We start from the raw sequence: 24,243 nt of genomic DNA on the forward strand, positions 1-24,243 counted from the left end.
TTCCCACCACATTTGTGGGGAATCCCTGGGTATCATTCATTCATTCTCTCTACATTTTCGGAAGTGAATCCTGGGTGTCATTCATTCATTCCCTCCACATTTGTGAGGAATCCCTGGGTATCATTCATTCATTTTCTCTACATTTTCAGAAGTGAATCCTGGGTGTCATTCATTCATTCCCTCTATATTTGCGGGAGTGAACCCTGATGTCATTCATTCATTCCCTCCACATTTGTGGGAATGAATCTTGGTGTTGTTCATTCATTCTCTCCACATTTGCAGGAGCAAATCTCTGAGTGTTATTCATTCCCTCTCCATTTGTAGGGAATCCTTAGGTGTCATACATTCATTCCCTCCACATTTGTAGGGAATCCCTGGGTATCATTCATTCATTCTCTCTACATTTGTGGAAGTGAATCCTGGGTGTCATTCATTCATTCCCTCCACATTTGTGGGACTGAATTCTGAGTGTCATTCATTCATTCCCTCCACATTTGTGGGGAATCCCTGAGTATCATTCATTCATTCCCTCCACATTTGTGGGAATGAATCTCTGGGTGTCATTCATTCATTCTCTCTACATTTGTGTGGACACCCTGAGTGTTATTCATACACGCACCCATTCATTCCCTCCACAGTCATTGGGAATGTCCTGTGTCTCACACACACACACACACACACACACACACACCCCTGCATTGACCAAGACCACCCTGGGTGCACAGCTCTAAGCTAAGGAAAGCAGACCCAAAGGAGTTTGCAGCAGGTATCTGGTGGGGAAGAGAGGGTCTTTATGGAGGCAGGAGCTGTCACCCATGGGCTGGAATGAAATGCAGATTTCCAAGAGGCTCCGGCAGGTCCATGGTGGGCTGATGCCACAAGAAGGAGGGTTGAAGGTGTCACTCAAGACCGTGCTGGGTGCAGACAGGCATGAGGAGCTGCACGGGGAAGAGGAGCCACAGGAGTTAGGGCAAGAGATATACGTGAGTTGGTCCCACCGCTGTGGAGACACAGCCTGCCGCAGAGCCAGGTGGAACAGCATACCAAGGGAGCTGGCATGATCACGTCGTCTGTGCCTGAGAGCGAGCAGGGGAAACACCACCCCAGCGTGTGAGTTGTGGTCAGTTGGTAGCTTTGCATCCACCCCTTCCCAGCAGGGTGGTTTACAGCAGAAACAGGCAGTGAGATTCCTTGGCTCTTTCTGCCTCTCCAATAATAACTGAGGCAGGTTGAGGAGCTCCTGAGGGGCTCAGCTGTTCGGTAATACACTGGGCACCCTGTTGAGACCCACTTTTCTTCTTTTTTTTAATTTTTTATTATGATTATTATTTTTTTTTTTTTGAGACGGAGTTTTGCTCTTCTTGCACAGGCTGGAGAGTGCAATGGCGTGATCTCAGATCACCATAACCTCTGCCTCCCGGGTTCAAGCAATTCTCATGCCTCAGCCTCCCAAGTAGCTGGGATTACAGGCGTGCACCACCACACCCGGCTTATTTTTAGTAGAGACGGGATTTCTCCATGTTGCTCAGGCTGGTCTGGAACTCCCGACCTCAGGCGATCCACACACCTCGACCTCCCAAAGTGCTGGGATTACAGGTGTGAGCCACCGTGCCCGGCCTCCTCTTTTTTTTTTTTTAACCTGTATTCTGACTTGTCCCCAACCCCTGTGAAGAGCAGGTGCAAATGCACCTGCCCAGTAGGCCAGGACCATGCTCCAGCCTCAGGGAGGACCAGGATGATACACCTCAGGTGTCTTCTCCTTGAGGAGCTCTCAGTATGCTGTATGGTCCCTGAAATCCCCTCAGGAGGGCAAGGAGGATGAAACAGGCAGCCAGAGACAGGTGCAGAGTTCAGGCTCAGGGGCACACGTGTGTTTCTGCTCAGATGCACGTATTTGGAGATTAATGCAAAGCAGAGTGTGGCATCTTCTATACGCCCAGAAAACCTAGGGCCTGGGTGCCAAGCACCATGCCCTTGTCACTCATGGGTCAGGTTCCTGACACCCTCTGCACCTCAGTGTCCCCATACGTAGTGCAAAGATGATAAGCGCATCTTCCTAGGACGGGGGGGCACAAGAAAACATTTGCAGACATTCAATGTGACGTCTGCTCCGGGAACAGGAGATGTCACCCGAGGACTCAAGGACGCTTGGCACTCTCCTTCCCTGTCAACTCCAGGTAGCTAGGAAGGAAGCTGTGTGTGGCCGGGGAAGAGATGGAGGAAATTGAAACAATGCTGGACTTGAGAACTTGGACGCCTTTCACTGTGGCTTCCTGACGGACGCCATGAGGTCACTGGTTAACACAGCAGTGGCCGCCGCTTCCCCTCCACTCACACCCAGCCGAGGTCAGATTGGCCATAGTGGCCACAGGCAGGGAAGGCTTGCACAGTGAACCCCAGACACCCCGGTGAGGACCTGAGGGATGAGGAGGCCAGGCTGGCTACAGCCCCAGTGACCGCTGCGTCCCCCAAAAGCGGAAGCTCGGCCCTGGGGCTGCCCTGCCCTGGGGAAAAAGGGTCACCTGGCCGTGGCTTGGGCTCTCTGGGAGACAGGAAAACCCAAGCAAAAAAAGGGTGGAGCATTAAGAATGCAGGAACATTCAGGACTCAGGGCGGGCAGGGAGTCAGCCAGGAGAGTGTGGTGGAAGGCCAGCTCAGACACAGGGAGTAAAACAGAAATGTAAGGGATGTGTCCTTCCTGCTTCAAGAGACAATCGTTTCTTATTGAGATTATACTTTACATCACGGAAAACTCACCGTTTTAAAGCGAATAACTGGAGGACATCTAGGACATTCACAGTGCTGGGCAACATCCACGTCTGTCTATTTCCACCACTTTGTCATTCCCCCAAAAGGCAACACCCCTTTAGGGGGAAATTCAATTCCCATTTCCCCATCCCCAGCCCCAGCCATGATCATCTCCTTTCTCTCTATATGGATCAGCGTGTTCTGGGCATTTTATTGAAATGGAATCCTACAGCACGTGGCCTTCTGTGTCTGACTTCTCTCCCTGAGCGTCATGTCTTCAAAGTTCAGCCACAGTGTAGAGAGCCTTGTTCCTTCGGTCAGAGCCTTGTTCCTTTTCATGGCTGTATACTATTCCACTGTGTGGCTGTGGGCTCTTGTTGTGTTTATCTCTCTGTCTGTTGATGGACGCTTGAGCCGTTTCCACCTTTCGGCTGTCGCGAAGAGTGCTGCAGGGAACGTTCATACGTAAGTTTGTATCAGTGCAACCATTTTTTGTTGTTGTTTCTGAGACAGAGTTTCACTCTTTTCACCCAGGCTGGAGTGCAATGGCACGATCTCGGCTCACTGCAACCTCCGCCTCCTGGGTTCAAGCGATTCTCCTGCCTCAGCCTCCCGAGTAGCTGGGATGACAGGTGCCTGCCACCACGCCCGGCTAGTTTTGTATTTTTAGTAGAGATGGGGTTTCACCATGTTGGCCAGACTGGTCTGGAACTCCTGGCCTCAGGTGTTCCAGCCGCCTCAGTCTCCCAAAGTGCTGGGATTACAGGTGTGAGCCACCACACCCGGCCTCACCCGTTTTTATATAAGATATTTTGTGATGCTACCCTCACCAAAACGACATACAGAAAAAATGTGTTATACATATAATTACATATACATTATATATACACATAATGTGATCTATAAAATATGTCATATATAATTTTATATATGCTATGTTCAATATGTCACATATATGTATAAATTATATATAACATATAAGTAATACTAGACAATATATTATAATTATTAAATATGCATACTATATAACATGTTTAATTTATATAATTTGTAAATAAATTATTCTATATAAATATCATACATAAAAACATCTGATCTGTAATATATAATTTATATATTATATTACTTTATAGGATTATGTATATTATTTAAATATTCTTTTTTTTTTTTTTTTTTTTTTTTTGAGACGGAGTCTCGCTCTGCCGCCCAGGCTGGAGTGCAGTGGCCGGATCTCAGCTCACTGCAAGCTCCGCCTCCCGGGTTCACGCCATTCTCCTGCCTCAGCCTCCTGGTAGCTGGGACTACAGGCGCCCGCCACCGCGCCCGGCTAGTTTTTTGTATTTTTTTTTTAGTAGAGACGGGGTTTCACCGTGTTAGCCAGGATGGTCTCGATCTCCTGACCTCGTGATCCGCCCATCTCGGCCTCCCAAAGTGCTGGGATTACAGGCTTGAGCCACCGCGCCCGGCTAAATATTCTTAAATTTATGTATCCATGTAGCCTTAATTACAATATAAAAGAGAAACAAAAGTAAATAAAATGTTAATTAGGTAATACTTAAATTAATGTGAACACATTTGGCCATAATTTACAGGAAGACGTCATTAAGGGGCCAGGTGCAGTGGCTCACACCTGTAATCCTAGCATTTTGGGTGGCCAAGGCAAGGGGATTGCCTGACCTCAGGAGTTTGAGGCCAGCCTGGGCAACAGGGTAAAATGTCCATCTTTACTAAAAGACAAAAATTTAGCTGGGCTTGGTGGCACCCACCTGCGGTTCCAGCTACTCAGGAGGCTGAGGCACGAGAATTGCTTGAACCCCAGAGGTGAAGGTTTGCAGTGAACAGCCACAATGCCACTGCACTCCAGCCTGGGTGACCCAGTGAGAATCTGCCTTCAAAAGAAGAAATAAGACATTATTAAGGGCTGGGTGCAGTGGCTCCGACCTGTAACCCCGACACTTTTGGAAACTGAGGCAGGAGAATTTCTGGAGTCTAGGAGTTGGGGACCAGCCTGAGCAACCAAGTGCAATCTTGTCTCAAAAAAAAAAAAAAAAAAAAAAAAGACATTATTACATCATTAAGGAATCAGATGTTTGCTTAACAAATTCTCCACCTGTCTTTATTTGTCTCCAGCTTTTACCTATAGGAGGGGAATCGGTGCATGACAGGGTTAACCATTTGAGAACCCACCAGGTGATTTTCAGAGTCAATCTGCAAACACGCAGGACTCGAACAGGACATGGAAGATTCTAGTTTTTGCTCAGAAAGGTGCCCCAGCTACCGCTTCTTTTTTTTTTTTTTTAACAGGGTTTTGCTCTGTGGCTGAGGCTGGAGTGCAGCGGTGCAATCTCAGCTCATTGCAACCTCCACCTCCCTGGTTCCAGCAATTCTCCTGTCTCAGCCTCCCGAGTAGCTGGAATGACAGGCACCTGCCACCACGCCCAGCTAATGTTTTTTTGTATTTTTAGAAGAGACGGGGGTTTCACCACGTTGACCAGGCTGGTCTCAAACTCCTGACCTCGTAATCCGCCCGCCTCAGGCTCCCAAAGTGCTGGGATGACAGGCGTGAGCCACTGCGCCCGGCCTGTTTTGTGAATTTCTTGTGCTGTGGGGTAGCCTAGGATGGGTCCTGCTTTGAAATCTTTTAAAATATCCTTTTCTGTTGACCTGAGAACCTCCCTCAGGTCACAAAGAGAACAAAGACACGAGTGTCTGTCGATGATCACTGGTACCCTGGGATCCTTTTACCTTTCACAGGAGAGAGACTGAAAATGGCTCACACCGTGGGGAGATACGTATACTGGATGCTTGTCACAGCTGAGGGTTCCCGTCATTGAGGGTTTGGATCCAGGGAACAAGAGAAAAACACGCTCCTTTGTGTTCAAAGATGAAAATCTTCCCTGGGTTTAGGGGAACCCAGCTTTAGGTCTATGAGGGCCCAGCTTTGGGTTTAAAGGAGCTCAGCTTTGGGTTTAAGGGGAGCCCAGGTTTGGGTTTAAAGGAGCTCAGCTTTGGGTTTGGGAGAACTCAGATTTGTGGTTAAGGAAAGCCCAGCTGTAGGTTTAAAGGAGCTCAGCTTTGAGTTTTAGGGGAGCCCAGCTTTGAGTTTAAAGGAGCTCAGCTTTGGGTTTAAGGGGAGCCCAGCTTTGGGTTTGGGGGAGCCCAGCTTTGGGTTTAGGGGAGCCCAGCTTTGGGTTTAGGGGAGCCCAGCTTTGGGTTTAAGGGAGCCCAGCTTTGGGTTTAAGGGAGTCCAGCTTTGAGTTTAGGGGGAGCCCAGCTTTGGGTTTAGGGGAGCCCAGCTTTGGGTTTAAGGGAGCCCAGCTTTGGGTTTAGGAGAACTCAGATTTGTGGTTAAGGAAAGCCCAGCTGTACATTTAAAGGAGCTCAGCTTTGGGTTTAAGGGAGCCCAGCTCTGTGGTTAAGGGAGCTTAGCTTTGGGTTTAAAGGAGCCCAGCTTTGGGTTTAAAGGAGCTCAGCTTTGGGTTTAGGGGAGCCCAGCTTTGGGTTTAGGGGAGCCCAGCTTTGGGTTTAAAGGAGCTCAGCTTTGGGTTTAAGGGAGTCCACCTTTGGGTTTAGGGGAGTCCAGCTTTGGGTTTAAGGGAGCCCAGCTTTGGGTTTAGGGGAGTCCAGCTTTGGGTTTAGGGGAGTCCAGCTTTGGGTTTAAGGGAGCCCAGCTTTGGGTTTCGGGGAGTCCAGCTTTGGGTTTGGGGGAGCCCAGCTTTGGGTTTAAAGGAGTCCAGCTTTGGGTTTTGGGGAGTCCAGCTTTGGGTTTAAAGGAGCCCAGCTTTGGGTTTAAAGGAGCCCAGCTTTGGGTTTGGGGGAGTCCAGCTTTGGGTTTGGGGGAGCCCAGCTTTGGGTTTAAAGGAGCCCAGCTTTGGGTTTAGGGGAGTCCAGCTTTGGGTTTAGGGGAGTCCAGCTTTGGGTTTAGGGGAGCCCAGCTTTGGGTTTAGGAGAGCCCAGCTTTGGGTTTAGGGGAGTCCAGCTTTGTTTAGGGGAGCCCAGCTTTGGGTTTAGGGGAGCCCAGCTTTGGGTTTAAAGGAGCCCAGCTTTGGGTTTAAGGGAGCCCAGCTTTGGGTTTAGGGGAGTCCAGCTTTGGGTTTAAGGGAGCCCAGCTTTGGGTTTAGGGGAGCCCAGCTTTGGGTTTAGGGGAGTCCAGCTTTGGGTTTAGGGGAGCCCAGCTTTGGGTTTAAGGGAGCCCAGCTTTGGGTTTAGGGGAGCCCAGCTTTGGGTTTAAGGGAGCCCAGCTTTGGGTTTAGGGGAGCCCAGCTTTGGGTTTAGGGGAGCCCAGCTTTGGGTTTAGGGGAACCCTGCTTTGGGTTTGGGGGAGCCCAGCTTTGGGTTTAGGGGAACCCTGCTTTGGGTTTAAAGGAGCCCAGCTTTGGGTTTAAAGGAGGTCAGCTTTGGGTTTAGGAGAGCCCAGCTCTGAGGTTAAGAGACTTTAGCTTTGGGTTTAGGGGAACCCTGCTTTGGGTTTAAAGGAGCTCAGTTTTTGGTTTAAAGGAGCTTAGCTTTGGGTTTAGGAGAGCCCAGCTCTGTGGTTAAGGGACCTTAGCTTTGGGTTTAGGGGAGCCCAGCTTTGGGTTTAGGGGAACCCTGCTTTGGGTTTAAAGGAGCCCAGCTTTGGGTTTAGAGGACGTCAGCTTTGGGTTTAGGGTAACCCTGCTTTGGGTTTAAAGGAGCCCAGCTTTGGGTTTAAAGGAGGTCAGCTTTGGGTTTAGGAGAGCCCAGCTCTGTGGTTAAGGGACCTTAGCTTTGGGTTTAGGGGAACCCTGCTTTGGGTTTAAAGGAGCTCAGTTTTTGGTTTAAAGGAGGTCAGCTTTGGGTTTAGGAGAGCCCAGCTCTGTGGTTAAGGGACCTTAGCTTTGGGTTTAGGGGAGCCCAGCTTTGGGTTTAGGGGAACCCTGCTTTGGGTTTAAAGGAGCCCAGCTTTGGGTTTAGAGGACGTCAGCTTTGGGTTTAGGGTAACCCTGCTTTGGGTTTAAAGGAGCCCAGCTTTGGGTTTAAAGGAGGTCAGCTTTGGGTTTAGGGTAACCCTGCTTTGGGTTTAAAGGAGCCCAGCTTTGGGTTTAAAGGACCCCAGCTTTGGGTTTTGGGGAGCTCAGCTTTGCGTCTAAGGGAGGCTCTCTTTGGTTCTTAAAGGAGCCTCCTTTTGAGTCTGAGGGAGGGCAGCTTTGGGTTTTAAGAAAGGCCTGCTTTGGATCTAAGGGAGCCCAGCTTCGACTTCAGACAGGAACAAGATAGTTGAGGCCGTCTCGGTTTCACCTCCGGGGGTCTTTCTCTTTGGCTGCTCCGCTGGGCACACGGCTGGAAACAGGGTGAGTAAAATCCACCTCATTACAATTAAACTATCATGAGGCAAGTCGGCGTCAATTAACCCTGAGCAACGGTCTTTAAACAGAGAACGGCTGTTAGGAAGTGGAGCCTGCAAACCTTCCTGTCACCTCACATCATCTGTTCAACAAATGTGTCTGCCGTAACCCCCGGTAACCATTGGCACTGCGGCTCGGTAATGGCAGAAGTGCTTACATTTCAGAAGACGTGCTATTTGCACCTTCTTTTGCAGCAGGGAAGGGCCCACACGTCAACAACTGGGTTTTTTCATTTTTTGTTTTTTTTTCACTGAAGGGCATTTCATGTTAATTAGCTTAATTCCACGTACAGTGGCTTCCTGCTTTCCAGAGCGAGGTAGATTTTGCAGCTGCTGTTCAGACATCCCCACCCAGAGAGGTGTGTGCACGGTCAAGTACTTGGAAACTTTAAAAAAACAGCCGTCGTGCACGCGCGCACACACACACATACGCACACACATTAATTTTGTTTTAAAAAGAGCTACTCGTGTTTCTCAGAATCCGCGCTCTGGCCCGTGGTGAAGCCGTGTGTTATACACTCTGAGAATGAGATACAGAAATCAGAGAAACGCGGTCGCTGCCTTTGCAGAGAACACGGCTCAAAATCGTCACGGGCGTCCGCGGAGGGCAGCATGCAAATCTCGCTGGGCAAACTGTCTGTTTGGTTGGGTTATGCAATAGAGGAAAATCAACACAGAGCGACAGAGCTCAGAGCATTTCCTACGCGTTTTTGTGCTTAGCTACGAGGATTCTTGCCTTGTGATCTGAGGCCGAGGCAAGCAGGTCCTCTCTTCCCCCGACGCCTGCCAGCTGCCGGTTCACTGGGGTTGGCAGCTCACTTTCAAGTCAGTAGAACACAGAGTTCGTTCAGAGGCAGGTGTTATCACAGTAACAGAGGTCACTGGGTCTACAAAGATGGGGAACTTTGAGGGTGCGAGGGATGGAAGCTGGGCTCCCCTAAACCCAAAGCTGTACTCTCCTAATCCCAAAACTGAGTTCCCCTAAACCCAAAGCTGTACTCTCCTAATCCCAAAACTGAGTTCTCCTAAACCCAAAGCTGTACTCTCCTAATCCCAAAGCTGAGCTCCCCTAAACCCAAAACTGGGATCCCTTAAATCCAAAGCTGGACTCTCCTAATCCCAAAGCTGGGCTCCCCTAAACCCAAAGTTTGAGGAAAATGTGACTACATGGCCGGGCACGGTGGCTCACGCCTGTGATCGCAGCACTTTGGGAGGTCGAGGCAGGTGGATCACCTGAGGTCGGGAGTTTGAGACCAGCCTGACCAACATGGAGAAACCCAGTCTCTACTAAAAATAACAAAACTTAGCCAGGCATGGTGGCAGGTGCCTGTCAGCTACTCTGGAGGCTGAGGCAGGAGAATGACTTGAACCCAGGAGGCGGAGGTTGCAGGGAGCCAAGATGGCACCATTGCCCTCCAGCCTGGACCACAGAGCAAGATTCAGTCTCAAGAAAAAAAAAAAAAAAGAAAAGAAAATCTGATTCCAGGCTGCACAGTGACCTCAAAGTCAGAGGGTGCAGGGACTCTCTTGTGACCAGCCTTCAGTGAGAGTTCCGGTATTTCATCCGTTGGCATCTCTAGATCTTAGTCATTTCCAGACCCGTCGCCTAACACGTCTCAGCGGTATTCATTTGCAATCCCCCGATGAGTTACGACGTGGAGTGATTTTTCGTAGGCGAATGTACCACCTGCAAAGCACCTTTGGTGAGGAGGCCCATGTTTAAATGCGGCCGTTTGTTTTCCAGTGGTTGAGTCTGAAGAGGTTTTTTTGGCACATTTTGCATACTGGTTCTTTGTTTTACAAAAAAAGTTCTTTATTTTAATTTTTATTATACTTTAAGTTCTGGGATACAGGTGCAGAACGTGCAGGTTTGTTGCACAGGTGTACACGTGCCATGATGGTTTGCAGCACCTGTCAACCTGCCATCTACATTAGGAGTTTCTCCTAATGCTCTCCCTCCCCTAGCCCCCCACCCCCCGACAGGCCCCAGTGTGTGATGTTCCCCTCCCTGCATTCTCATTGTTCAACTCCCACTTATGAGTGAGAACACGCGGTGTTTGGTTCTCTGTTCCTCTCTTAGTTTCTGAAAATGATAGTTTCCAGCTTCATCCATGTCCCTGCAAAGGACATGAACTCACCCTTTTTTTTTTTTTTTTTTTTTTTTTTTCATTTGAGACAGGGCCTTGCTCTGTCAACCAAGCTGGGGGCGGGGGGCGGCTGTGGTACAACAATTGCTCACTGCAGCCTCAACCTCCGGGCCTCAAGAGAGGCCCTGTCTCAGTCCCTTGTGTAGCTGGGACTCTAGGTGTACACCACCATGTCCAGCTAATATTTTTAAATTGTTTGTGTAGACAAGCTCTTGCTTTTTTTTTTTTTTTTTTTTTTTAAGATGGAGTCTCACTCTGTCACCCAGGCTGGAGTGCAGTGGTGCAGTCTCGGCTCACTGCAACCTCGGCCTCCTGGGTTCAAGCAATTCTCCTGCCTCAGCCTCCTGAGAAGCTGGGATAACAGGCGCCCACCACCATGCCCAGCTCATTTTTGTATTTTTAATGGAGACGAGGTTTCTCCATGTTAACCAAACTGGTCTCCAGCTCCTGACCTCATGATCCACTGCCTTGGCCTCCCAAAGTGCTGGGATGACGGGCGTGAGCCAGTGCACCTGACCACATACTGGTTACAGATACGTGTCTTGGAAATATCTTCTCCATGCCTGTGACTTCTCGTTCCATTCACAGTGTCTTTTGCAGACCAGACGTTTTTGCCTTTATTATTATTATTATTATTATTATTATTATTATTATTATTATTTTTGAGACAGAGTCTCACTCTGTTGCTCAGGCTAGAGTGTAGTGGTGCAATCTCCGCTCACTGCAACCTCTCCCTCCAGGGTTCAAGTGATTTTCCTGCCTCAGCCTCCCAAGGAGCTCGGCCTACAGGCACATGGCACCATACCTGGCTAATTTTTATATTTTTAGTAGAGACAGGGTTTCACCATGTTGGCCAGGCTGGTCTTGAACTCCTGACCTCAGGTGATCTGCCCGCCTTGGCCTCCCAAAGTGCTGGGATGACAGGCGTGAGCCACTGCACCCGGCTGAGACCAGACATTTTTAACCCGAACAAAGTCCAACTTTTCAATCATTTCTTTCCCAGTTGCTGCCTTTGTTGTGGTGCCTAAAAAGTCATCACCACCAGATCTGAGATCAATTAGATTCTCTTCTCTACTATCTTCTAGAAGTTTTCTAGTTTTGCGTTTTATATTGAGGTCTGTTAGCAGATGCCTGTAATCCCAACACTTTGAGAGGCCAAGGGGGGCGGATCATTGGAGCCCAGGTGAGATGGCTCCACTGCACTTCAGCCTGGGCGACCGTGTGAAACTCTGTCTCAACAACCAAAAAAAGAACAGTGGTGTGTTCCCTAAAAGACACCTAGATTTAAGCATAGAGAACCTAGAAATAAAACCGCACAAATATAATCAGTTCCTGTGACGTATACATATTTATGAGCATCCCATTAACAAGACAGAGTCAAAAGGCCCAGCAGATAAATGTCTAACAAAGTCATGTCCCAAAAAGGACACCTGTGGTCAATCAATGTAGAAACATGCCAGCCTGTCCGGGCACAGGGGTTTGTGCCTGTCATCTCAGCACTTTGGGAGGTCAAGGCGGGCAGATTAGCTGAGGTCAGGAGTTCGAGACCAGCCTGGCCAACATGGTGAAATCCCGTCTCTATTAAAAATACAAGAATTGGCCGGGTACGATGGCTTACACCTGTAATCCCAGCACTTTGGGAGGCTGAGGCGAGCGGGTCACAAGGTCAGGAGATGGAGACCACCCTGGCTTACACGGTGAAACTCTGTCTCTACTAAAAATACAAAAAAACTAGCCGGACGTGGTGGCGTGCGCCTGTAGTCCCAGCTACTTGGAGGCTGAGGCAGGAGAATGGCGTGAACCTGGGAGGCGGAGCTTGCAGTGAGCTGAGATCGCGCCACTGCACTCCAGCCTGGGCGACACAGTGAGGCTCCATCTCAAAAAATAATAATAATAATAATTACAAGAATTAGCTGGTGTGGTGGAGCACACCTGTAATCCCAGCTACTCATGAGGCTGAGGTGGGAGTATTGCTTGAACCCAGGAGGTGCAAGCTTCTGTGAGCCAAGGTCGTGCCACTGCACTCCAGCCCGGGTGACAGAGGGAAACTCTGACTCAGCCAAAAAAAAAAAAAAAAAAAGAAAGAAACATGTCAACCTCTGTGGCTGTGATGAAAATATAAGTTGAAACTTCTCACCCTTCAGGCAAATTGCTGTCACCCTTGTTGATGAGGGTATGAGAATACGTGTTGCCCTTGTCTATTAGCCGCAAGCACCTATTGGTGCAATTTACTGGGGTACTATTTGGTGATACTGCCTCTGTTTCTATCTTCTGGAAGGAATTATAGAGAGTCAATATAATTTCTTCCTTAAATGTTGGGGGAAATGCATCAGTAAACCCATCGGGGCCTGGAGCCTTTTGTTTGGGAAGGTTATTAAATTATTGATTCAATTTCTTTAAGAGATATAGGCTTACTCAGATTGGCTATTTCTTGTTGTGTGAGTTGTCAGATTTTGTCCTTTTGTGCTTTTCATCTAGGTGATCGATTTTATGGGCGCAGAATTGTGTATAATATTTCTTTATGAGCTTTTGAATGTCCGTGGGATCTGTAGTGATGTCTCCTCTTTCATTTGCAGTATTAGTAACTTGTGTTCTCACTCTTTGTTGTTGTTGTTAACCTGGCCAGAAGCTTATTAGTCTCACTGATTGTTACTTCAAAGAACAAGCCTATGGTTTTGTTGGGGTTTTTTTGCCTATTGACTTGCTGTTTTCAATTCCACTGATTTCTGTCCTCTATGGATTTCCTGTTTTCAAATTCATTGATTTATACTCTAATCCATTATTTATGATTTCTTTCTTTCTTCTTCCATTAGATTTAATTTGCTCTTCTTTTTCTAGTTCCTTGAGGTGGAAACTTAAATCGTTGATTTTAGATCTTACTTCCTTTCTAATACAGGCATTCAATTTAAAATATGCACACCCTTCACATCAGCCGTTCTTCTCCTAGAAATCTATCCTAGAAAATGTTCTCACAGGTATGCACAAAAATACTTACAGAGGAGTGTGTGTAAGCACAGGCTGAAGCAGAATTGATCCATCCAAATCCCCTCACTGTGGGGCATATGGTTAGAGACACCACAAGACATTCACAAAGGTGGTGACGGGTGTATGTCCTACTAGAAAAATAAAACTCACCTGTGTCTGGAAGGAGGCTCCACCGCAGAGGAGCTCCCAGAGGTTATTTCTGAAGGGGAGTGGGACCTGGAGGGGAAAGCTATGAAGACAAACATGAATACGGAGCTCTCTATTTCCCTTTATTCTTTTACTCATAACAAGGGTGTGTGTGTTCTGTAATTGGAAGGTCTAAACATTAAACCAAAGTTGAAAACTCAGTGGTGGTTGGAAGTTCAGAAGAGGTTGCATCTGCTTCTGTGGGTGAGGGGACTTGGGAACATGCCTGGAAGGGGTGGTATGAACCCTGGTTTTATTAGGATAAGTTGCAGTTCAGTGGAGAGGGACCACCGGAAAGGCAGACAGCAGGGGGCGGGAGGCTTCTGGTATGCTCCATGATAGTCTTTGCACCCTGAGCCCACCACATAGCCTCTCTGTTTCCTTAGCCCCTGCTATCTATGGTCACATAAAAAGATACCTGTGCCAGGCGCAGTGGCTCACATCTGCTATCCCATTACTTTGGGAGGCCGAGGAGGGCAGATCATGAGGTCAGGAGTTTAAGATTAGCCTGGCCAACATGCTGAAACCCCATCTCTATTAAAAATACAAAAATTAGCCAGGCGTGGTGGCAGGTGTCTGTAATCCCAGCTACTCAGGAGGCTGAGGCAGGAGAATCGCTTGAACCCGGGAGGCAGAGGTTGCAGTGAGCCAAGATCGCACCACTGCACTCCAGCCTGGGCAACAGAGTGAGACTCTGTCTCATAAATAAATAAATAAATAAATAAATAAATAATACCTGTGTCACTTCAGCTTCCCATAATGAAAACCTCCAATTTCTTCCTACTTCCTCCCTCCCAAAAGCACCTGTCTATCACCCTATAACCTCTCTGCAATCTCTTATTTACAGTCTGCCTTCTGCAATCTCTCTGGTTTATGGGATCCCTGTTTGCAAAAGGTATGTTGGTAATGATTTCTGCTTCCCTGCTGTGCCTACACACACACACACACACACACACACACACACACGCCTGCAAGTGCCATTTTCATTTTAAAAGCATTGGTGTCCATCATACAGAGAAATGCGTAGGATTGGAAACAGGAGATACCAAAGGAAGGTTCCAGAGGAGTCAAGACCTTCTCTTTGTCATTGCTTCTGGCCACAGCTCTGACGTCTGACCCCACTCCAGCCCAGGGACCAAGAGATGTTTTAGCCCATGTTCCTTATGTCTTCCCGTAGACCAGGTCTCCTCCTCTATGATGGAGTGGGAGGTCCATGATGGCAAGACAATGAGGGGCACGTGCAGGCATTTTAAGGAATCGTTCTTCATCCACAGCTAGTCACTAACCATGATGAGACCACTGTCCCTTTCCGTGACACCAGCTCCTTGCTAGGACCATCTCCCTGGGGTCCTTTCTCTCCCTGAAAGTCTCTTGCAGGCATTCTTTGGAAAGTACTCCTGGGCTCTGTGTGTTTTGCTGAAGCCTGTTCTTGTCACACAGTTGCTTGAGGGCAGGTTTCTCAGCCTCAGCACTGCTGACATTTCACGCCAGATCATCCTCCGTGGTGGGGCCATCTTGTGTACTGTGGGGTGTTGAGCAATGTCCCTGGAATCTACCCACCAGATGCCAGGAGCATCTTCTCAATTATCATACCTAAATCATTCACATTTGCAAACCATTGAATGGATAGATAATTGATGCATAGATAAATAATTGATAGATGATTGATGAACACATATATGTCATTGTTAGATAACTGATACACAGATGACAAATAGATGTAATTAATAGATAATCGATTGGTAGGTAATTGATATGGATAGATGACAGATCCGTAGAAAGATGATTGATTCATAATTGATACATGATAGATATGATTGCTAGATAGATAAGTGATAGAAGACAGATAGATGATTGATAGATAATTGATATAGACAGATGATAGATCATTGGTTGCAAGATGATTAGCTGATTGATAGATAATTGATATAGACAGACAATAGATCATAGATGGATGACAGGGGATTGATAGACAAATGGATTCATGGATAGATAGATGGTGAATTTCTTTTTTTTTTTTTGGGGGGGATGGAATCTCACTCTGTCACCCAGGCTGGAGTGCAGTGGCACGATCTCAGCTTATTGCAACCTCTGCCTCCCGGGTTCAAGCAATTCTCCTGCTTCAACTTCCCAAGTAGCTGGGATTACAGGTGGCCGCCAACACGCCTGTCTAAGTTTTGTATTTTTAGTAGAGATGGGGCTTCACCGTGTTGGCCAAGCTGGTCTCAAACTCCTGACCTCAGGTGATCCACCCACCTCAGCCTCCCAAAGTGCTGAGATTACAGGCGTGAGCCACTGCACCAGGCCAATGGTGAATTTCTTATGCTCAGGCCAGGTTGTCAACCTCAGCACTGTAGATATTTGAGGCTGGATGGTTATCTGTGATGGGGCCCTCTAGTGCATGGTAGGGTGTTGAGCGCCAACCCTGAGCTCCACCCACCAGATCCTAGTAGCATCCTTCCTTAAGTTGTGACGACCAGAGATGTCTCCTACATTTCCAACTATTCTTGAGGGTGGGGGAAGCCTTTTAGATGACCCTTGTTCTTCTAGACCTGGCATTGGTCACCCTCAGCTACCTCTCAAACATCTACATGACCCATTATATTTCTTTTTTTTTTTTTTTTTTTTGAGACGAAGTCTCGCTCTGTCTCCCAGGCTGGCATGCAGTGGCACGACCTCGGCAGACTGCAAGCTCCGCCTCCCTGGTTCATGCCATTCTCCTGCCTCAGCCTCCCGAGTAGCTGGGACTACAGGCACCCACCACCACGCCCGGCTAATTTTTGTTGTCGTTGTCGTTGTTGTATTTTTAGTAGAGACAGGGTTTCACCGTGTTAGCCAGGATGGTCTTGATCTCCTGACCTAGTGATCCACCTGCCTCGGCCTCCCAAAATGCTGGGATTACAGGTGTGATCCTCTGCGCCTGGCCGACCCATTATTTTTCTAAATCGGTATCAAGGACTCTTCCTCAAACACGTCTGGGTGCACTAACAGTGACCCTGACACCACATTGTAAAATCCTGAACAACCTGGTCATGGGAGATGTCCCAAACCTGGATTCTTCCCATTCACCTAAATACTGATCCATCCATCTACTCATCCACCCACCCACTCACTCATCCATTCACAAATGCACCCACCATTCATCCACCCTTCCACCCACCCATCCATCTACCCATCCCCATCCATTCATCATCCATCCACCCACCCATCCACCCTCTCATCCATCTATCCACCCATCCATCCATCCACCCATCCACCTACTCATCTATACATCTTCCCATCCATCTACCCATCAACCCATCAATTCATCCACCCACACATCCATTCACCTAAATACTGATCCATCCATCCACCCATCCACCCACCCAACCACTCACCCATTCACAAACCCACCCACCATCTATCCATCCACCCATCCATCTACCCATCCCCATCCATTCATCATCCATCCAACCACCCATCTACCCTCTCATCCATCTATCCACCCACCCATCCACCCACCCACTCACTCATCCATTCACAAATGCACCCACCATTCATCCACCCTTCCACCCACCCATCCATCTACCCATCCCCATCCATTCATCATCCATCCCCCACCCATCCAACCACTCATCCATCTATCCACCCATCCATCCATCCACCCATACACCTACTCATCTATACATCTTCCCATCCATCTACCCATCAACCCATCAATTCATCCACCCACACATCCATTCACCTAAAAATTGATCCATCCATCCACCCATGCACCCACCTACCCACCCACTATTCATCCACACATTCACCCTCCCACCCACCCACCCACCCTTCCATGCACTCCATCCATCCAACCATCCATCCACCCACCCATCCATCTGCCCACCCAGGCACTCATCCATTCAGCCACGCATCCATCCATTCATCCATCCATCCACCCACCTATGTACCCATTCATCCACTCATCTATGCATGTACCCATCCATCCACCCACCCATCCATGCATGTATTCACCCATCTACCCATCCATCCACTCTCGTCTCTGTCTTCATCTTCCCATGCCTTCACTGTGTCTGTGCCTAAATTTCTCTTTCTCCTGAGGACACCAGTGAATTCTATTAGGGCTTCTCCCTACTCTATTATGACCGCATTTTTGACTTCAGGAATGACATAGACTCAGACTCTATTTCTAAGTAAGAAATGGCCATACTAACGAGTGTATCATGCAGGGTGTGGTCCACGACAACTTCCTCCTATGTAATCAAAGTAGGTAATTGAAGCCAGCATCCGTTTTGATTGTCTTCCAGCAGCACAGCTCCAACAGAGTGCCATTTGCCGCGTTTGGGGTTCAGGGCCTCCTGAGGCAGCCCTATCAAAAGAACCACAAACTGGGTGGTGCAAACACCCCACAAACCCAGAAAGGAGAGCAGATGAGAAGCATGGGGCTGGCTTGTGACTCCTTAGGGCTGGGCCCTCTCGCTCCCCTGTGTGCTCAATACTTGGGGACAGCCCCCAACACTCAGGAAGGAGGGGTTGCTGTAGCTAGGAGACAATAGCTGTCAAAAAGGGTCTGTCACTGGCATGCCATCCCTGCTGCCAATAAGGGCTACCTTTTTTGTCTTTCTCATCCCAATCCTGTAAGGTCCACCCCGAACAAGACTGTAGGATTCCTGCTCTCCTCATCTGAACCCTTCAGAAAGGGATTCCCAGGGCTGGGAATGAGGGGAGAGCAGCTCCAAGAATCAGGAACACGCCGGGCGTGGTGGCTCACACCTGTCATCCCAGCACTTTGGGAGGCTGAGGTGGGCAGATCATCTGAGATCAGGAGTTTGAGACCAGCCTGGCCAACATGATGAAACCCCATCACTACTAAAATTACAAAAAAAAAAAAAAAAAAAAAATGGGGTAGGTGTGGTAGCTCATACCTGGAATCCCAGCACTTTGGGAGGCTGAGGCAGGCGGATCATCTGAGATCAGGAGTTTGAGACCAGCCTGGCCAACATGGTAAAACCCCATCATTACTAAAATTACAAAAAAAAAAAAAAAAGGGCTGGGCACGGTGGCTCACATCTGCAATCCCAGCACTTTGGGAGGCTGAGGAGGGTGGATTACCTGAGGTCAACAGTTCGCAACCATCCTGGCTAACACGGTGAAACCCCGTCTCTACTAAAAATACAAAAATTAGCTGGGTGTGGTGGCGGGCGCCTGTAGCCCCAGCTACTCGGGAGGCTGAGGCAGGAGAATCGCTTGAACCCGGGAGGCGGAGGTTGCAGTGAGCTGAGATCACACCGTTGCACTCCAGCCTGGGCAAAAAGAGTGAAACTCCGTCTCAAAAAGAAAAAAAAATTACAAAAAAATTAGCCAGGCGTGGTGGCAGGTTCCTGTAGCCCCAGCTACCCAGGAGGCTGAGGCAGGAGAATCGCTTGAACCCGGGAGATGGAGGTTGCCGTGAGCTGAGATAATGCCATTGCACTTCAGCCTGGGCAACAGAGCAAGACTCCATCTCAATTAAAAAAAAAAATCAGAACCATCCACAGAGGATGAATAAACAGAATTTGTCTATCCATACAGTGGACAATTTTTTTACTTATATAAATAATATTTTTATTTGTATTTTGCCCCCCAGAAGCTATTTTTTAAAAGACCTGGTTATACAAATGATGGTATTTTACAACTGAGGGAATAGATAATTAAAATATTCATGTCACCACATTAATAGACCTAAAGAAAAATGTGATTATTTTCATAGATGCTGAAAAGGCTTTTCATAAAATTTTAATAACCATTTCTGATAAAAAAAAAAAAAACCACGCATGTTTTATATTAATTCATAGACTCTTACCATTGCAAAGTACATATATCTCATTATGGACTTACATTTCTTCTTTTTTATTATTATTATACTTTAAGTTCTAGGGTACATGTGCACAACGTGCAGGTTTGTTACATAGGTATACATGTGCCATGTTGGTGTGCTGCGCCCATTAACTCATCATTTACATTAGGTGTATCTCCTAATGCTATCCCTCCACCCTCTACCCTCCCCACAACAGGCCCCAGTGTGTGATGTTCCCCTCCCTGTGTCCAAGTGATCTCATTGTTCAATTCCCACCTATGAGTGAGAACATGCGGTGTTTGGTTTTCTGTTCTTGCGATAGTTTGCTGAGAATGATGGTTTCCAGCTGCATCCATGTCCCTGCAAAGGACGTGAACTCATCCTTTTTGATGGCTGCATAGTATTCCATGGTGTATATGTGCCCACACAATGGACTATTATGCAGCCACTAAAAGGACTTAAGCTCTGACACAGACTCCTGTGTGGATGAACTTTGAAGACTCCAGGCTCAGTGACAGAAGCTGGACACAAAAGATCACATATTGTCGAATTTTCTTCTTATAAAATGTCTAGAATAGGCTAATCCACAGGGACCAGAAAGCAGATTTGAGGTTGACAGGGGCTGAGGACAGGAAACAACAGGATCGACAGTTGTGGGGTTCTCAACGGTTTTTGTTTTGTGTTGTGTTGTTTTGTTTCGAGATGGAGTTTCGCTTTTGTTGCCCAGGCTTGAGTGCAATGGTGTGATCTCGGCTCACTGCAACCTCTGCCCCACACAGTGGTTCAAGCAATTCTCCTGCCTCAGCCTCTGGAGTAGCTGGGATGACAGGCACCCGCCACCACACTCGGTTAATTTCTTGTGTATTTTTAGTAGAGATGGGGTTTTACCATGTTAGCCAGGCTGGTCTCGAACTCCTGACCTCAGGTGATCCACCCGCCTCGGCCTCCCAAAGTGCTGGGATGACAGGTGTGAACCACGATGCCTGGCCAGGTTCTGAGTTTTGTTCAGGGAGGAAAATGGCTCTGGAATTGCATGATGGTGTTGTTTACACATCTGTGAATATATTAAAAACCATTGAAATGTATGAATGAGCGAAAGGTTATGGTATGTAATATGTAACTCACATCTTGGTAAAGCTGTTTTTTGTTTGTTTTGTTTTTTATTTTATTTATTTATTTATTTTTGAGATGGAGTCTCACTCTGTCACCCAGGCTTGAGTGCAGTGGCACCATCTCAGCTCACTGCAAGCTCCATCTCCTGGGTTCACGCCGTTCTCCTGCCTCAGCCTCCAGAGTAGCTGGGACCACAGGCACCTGCCACCACGCTAATTTTTTTGTGTTTTTTTTTAGTAGAGATGGGGTTTCACCATGTTAGCCAGGATGGTCTCGATCTCCTGACCTGGTGATCCACCCGCCTCGGCCTCCCAAAGTGCTGGGATGACAGGTGTGAACCATGATGCCTGGCCAGGTTCTGAGTTTTGTTCAGGGAGGAAAATGGTTCTGGAATTGCATGATGGTGTTGTTTACACATCTGTGAATATATTAAAAACCATTGAAATGTATGAATGAGCGAAAGGTTATGATATGTAATATGTAACTCACATCTTGGTAAAGCTGTTTTTGTTTTTGTTTATTTTATTTTATTTATTTATTTATTTATTTATTTATTTATTTTTGAGACGGAGTCTTGCTCTGTTGCCCAGGCTTGAGTGCAGTGGCGCCATCTCAGCTCACTGCAAGCTCCACCTCCCGGGTTCACGCCATTCTCCGGCCTCAGCCTCCAGAGTAGCTGGGACGACAGGCACCTACCACCACGCTAATTTTTTTGTGTTTTTTTTAGTAGAGATGGGGTTTCACCATGTTAGCCAGGATGGTCTCGATCTCCTGACCTGGTGATCTGCCCGCCTCGGCCTCCCAAAGTGCTGGGATTATAGGTGTGAGCCACAGCACCCGGCTGGTAAAGCTGTTTTTAGAAGAAATGAATGAGAGGGGTGGGAGAGATACACACAGACCCTCAACAGGTGAGAAACATTCCTGGATGCATTGCTGCCAGAAAGGTATGCATTTCCTGCAAAGCGTAAGAAAAAGGGTCCAACCTGGCCGGGCATGGTGGCTCACGCCTGTCATCCCAGCACTTTGGGAGGCCGGGGCCATTGGATCACCTGAGGTCAGGAATTCAAGACCAGCCTGGCAAATATGGTAAAACCCCGTCTCTACTCAAAATACAAAAAGTAGCCAGGCAGGGTGGCGGACGCCTGTAGTCCCAGCTACTCGGGAGGCTGAGGCAGGAGAATCATTTGAACTCAGGGAGGCAGAGGTTGCAGTGAGCCGAGATCGCGCCACTGCACCCCTGCCTGGGTGACAGAGTTCCAAAAAAAAAAAAAAAAAAAAAAGAAAAGAAAAAGAAAAGAAAAAAATAGGGTCTAACCTGCAGCCCCTGAGCGCCCACCTGTGGTCGGTCTGTTGCTTCAGACCATTCAGTGCCCAGATATTTCTGGAAAAGCCACCTCTGCAGGCCAGACACCGCCAAGAGCAACCGTTGTACTCATTTTGTGAAATTTCCATCCTGCCGCCCCAGCCTCGGCGGGACCCAAACCGCAAGCCGGTGCCTCTTGTGTCCGGGCAGCTGGTGACGGTTAGAGGTAATTTCTTGATTAATCACCCACGTTGCTCAGCAGTCCTGGCTGGCTGTCTTCCCTGGGGGCTGTCCAGTGGCCACAGGGGACAGACCCGAAATTGCAACACGTCTGGCTGCGAAGGGACTGCTTGCTGGATCGTCAGACCACACAGGTTACAGACATGAGGGTGGCTGGGTGAGGCCGCCATTGCAGGACTTGCAACAGCACGTGCTGGTTAAATGTGTGCGAGGCACAGCTGCCTACCTGGAGGGTTAAAGCCACAAATTCCAGCCCAGGCGCGATGGCTCAGGCCTGTAATCCCAACACTTTGGGAGGCCGAGGCAGGAGGATTGCTTGAAGCCAGGAGTTTGAGACCAGCCTGGGCAAAAGAGTAAAACCCCATGTCTACAAAAAATAAAAATATTAGCTGTGCATGGTGGTACTCTCACCTGTAGTCCCAGCTACTCAGGAAGCTAAGGCAGGAGGATTGCTTGAAGCCAGGAGTTTGAGACCGGCCTGGGCAACACAGCAAAACCCCATGTCTACAAAAAATAAAAATGTTAGCTGGGCATGGTGGCATGCACCTGTAGTCCCAGCTACTCAGGAGGCTGAGGCAGGAGGATTGCTTGAAGCCAGGAGTTTGAGACCAGCCTGGGCAACATAGCACAACTGCATGTCTACAAAAAATAAAAATATTAGCTGTGCATGGTGGTACTCTCACCTGTAGTCCCAGCTACTCAGGAGGCTAAAGCAGGAGGATTGCTTGATGCCAGGAGTTTGAGACCAACCTGGGCAATATAGCAAAACCCTATGTCTACAAAAAATAAAAATATTAGCTGTGCATGGTGGCATGCACCTGTAGCCCCAGCTACTCAGGAGGATTGCTTGAAGCCAGGAGTTTGAGACCAGCCTGGGCAATATAGCAAAACCCCATGTCTACAAAAAATAAAAATATTAGCTGGGCATGGTGGCATGCACCTGTAGTCCCAGCTACTCAGGAGGATTGCTTGAAGCCAGGAGTTTGAGACCGGCCTGGGCAATATAGCAAAACCCCATGTCTACAAAAAATAAAAATATTAGCTGTGCATGGTGGCATGCACCTGTAGCCCCAGCTACTCAGGAGGATTGCTTGAAGCCAGGAGTTTGAGACCAGCCTGGGCAATATAGCAAAACCCCATGTCTACAAAAAATAAAAATATTAGCTGGGCATGGTGGCATGCACCTGTAGTCCCAGCTACTCAGGAGGATTGCTTGAAGCCAGGAGTTTGAGACCGGCCTGGGCAATATAGCAAAACCCCATGTCTACAAAAAATAAAAATATTAGCTGTGCATGGTGGTACTCTCACCTGTAGTCCCAGCTACTCAGGAGGCTGAGGCAGGAGGATTGCTTGAGGCCAGGCATTGGAGGCTGCAGTGAGTTACGTTTGCACCACTGCCCTCCAGCCTGGGCAACAAAGCAAGACCCCATCTCCATAAAACAAAAACAAACAAGCAAAAGAACAATTCCAGGGCACCCCTGTTTCCAGTTCTGTCCACTTTACATTCTCGAAATAAAACTAGTGTCCCTTTGACAGACACATTTTTCATCAGCAGTGCATGGCTGAAGCGTCTGTCCTTCCAGACGTCCCCCACGGCCACAGCAGGCAGAACCCTAAGAAGGAAGGGTCTGATTTTCCTCCTGAAGCCATAGGTGGCCGGAGGTGCCCAGCTGGCCGTGGAGGGCGGTGCTGACTCGTGCATAACCTTAGGTTTCACACCTGGGCACGTCCAGGCGGGGCACAAAACTTCTCCCTGAAACTGAAATGAAAGCTCTGGGCCATTTTAAAAGCAGTTTGAGGAAGCTGTTTGCGCAGCGGTTGGTAAGAAGTCACAGGCCTCCTCTGGAGGAAGAAAGAGCAGGGTGGAGCCTTGGGTTGACATGGGTGTTACAAGCTAGAAAGACTTTGGAGATCTCCCGGCGCTCGGATTGTATGTTTTCTGCTGATACATGCTCTGTGGGAGGAATGTCCCTGAAATGAAAGGATTGACACCTGGGGGCTGAAGGTCGGTCGCTTTGTGGTTTCCATCCATGGGGGACAGTGAGTGAGTCGTGAGATCTGTACAACAATGCGTTCAACCTGCCCAGGGGAGCCACAGGCCCCACTCTGGATCTTCTAAGAGTCTCAGCCTGTGACATGCACCAAGGTCTCCAATGACCTCCCTGATCCAAAGAAGGAGGGGAAGGAGGGAGGGGAAGGAAGGAAGGAAGGGAGGGAGGGAGGGAGGGAGGGAGGGAGGGAAAGAAGGAATGAAGGAGAGAGGGGGGGAAGAGAAGGAAGGATGAGAGGGAAGGAGGAAAGAAAGGAGGGAGGGAAGGAAGGAGAGAGGAGAGAGAGG

At 48.2% G+C, this 24,243-nt stretch overlaps 1 protein-coding gene across 3 annotated transcripts in view; it reads left to right on the forward strand.

Annotated features, from left to right (window-relative positions):
- LOC126947142 (P2Y purinoceptor 8) overlaps nucleotides 1-24,243 on the forward strand; it is a 74,102-nt gene that overhangs the window by 44,018 nt on the left and 5,841 nt on the right. Inside the window, exon 1 of one of the 3 annotated variants that reach the window (XM_050777783.1) lies at nucleotides 23,029-23,910. The exons of the other annotated variants lie outside the window; for them this stretch is intronic. The gene's annotated coding sequence lies outside the window, so the exon portion shown is untranslated. Of the gene's footprint in view, nucleotides 1-23,028; nucleotides 23,911-24,243 lie in introns of those variants that run through there. 3 annotated transcript variants of the gene reach the window in all.

This window comes from Macaca thibetana, chromosome Y (genome assembly GCF_024542745.1).
Source record: "Macaca thibetana thibetana isolate TM-01 chromosome Y, ASM2454274v1, whole genome shotgun sequence".
NCBI lineage: Eukaryota > Metazoa > Chordata > Mammalia > Primates > Cercopithecidae > Macaca > Macaca thibetana.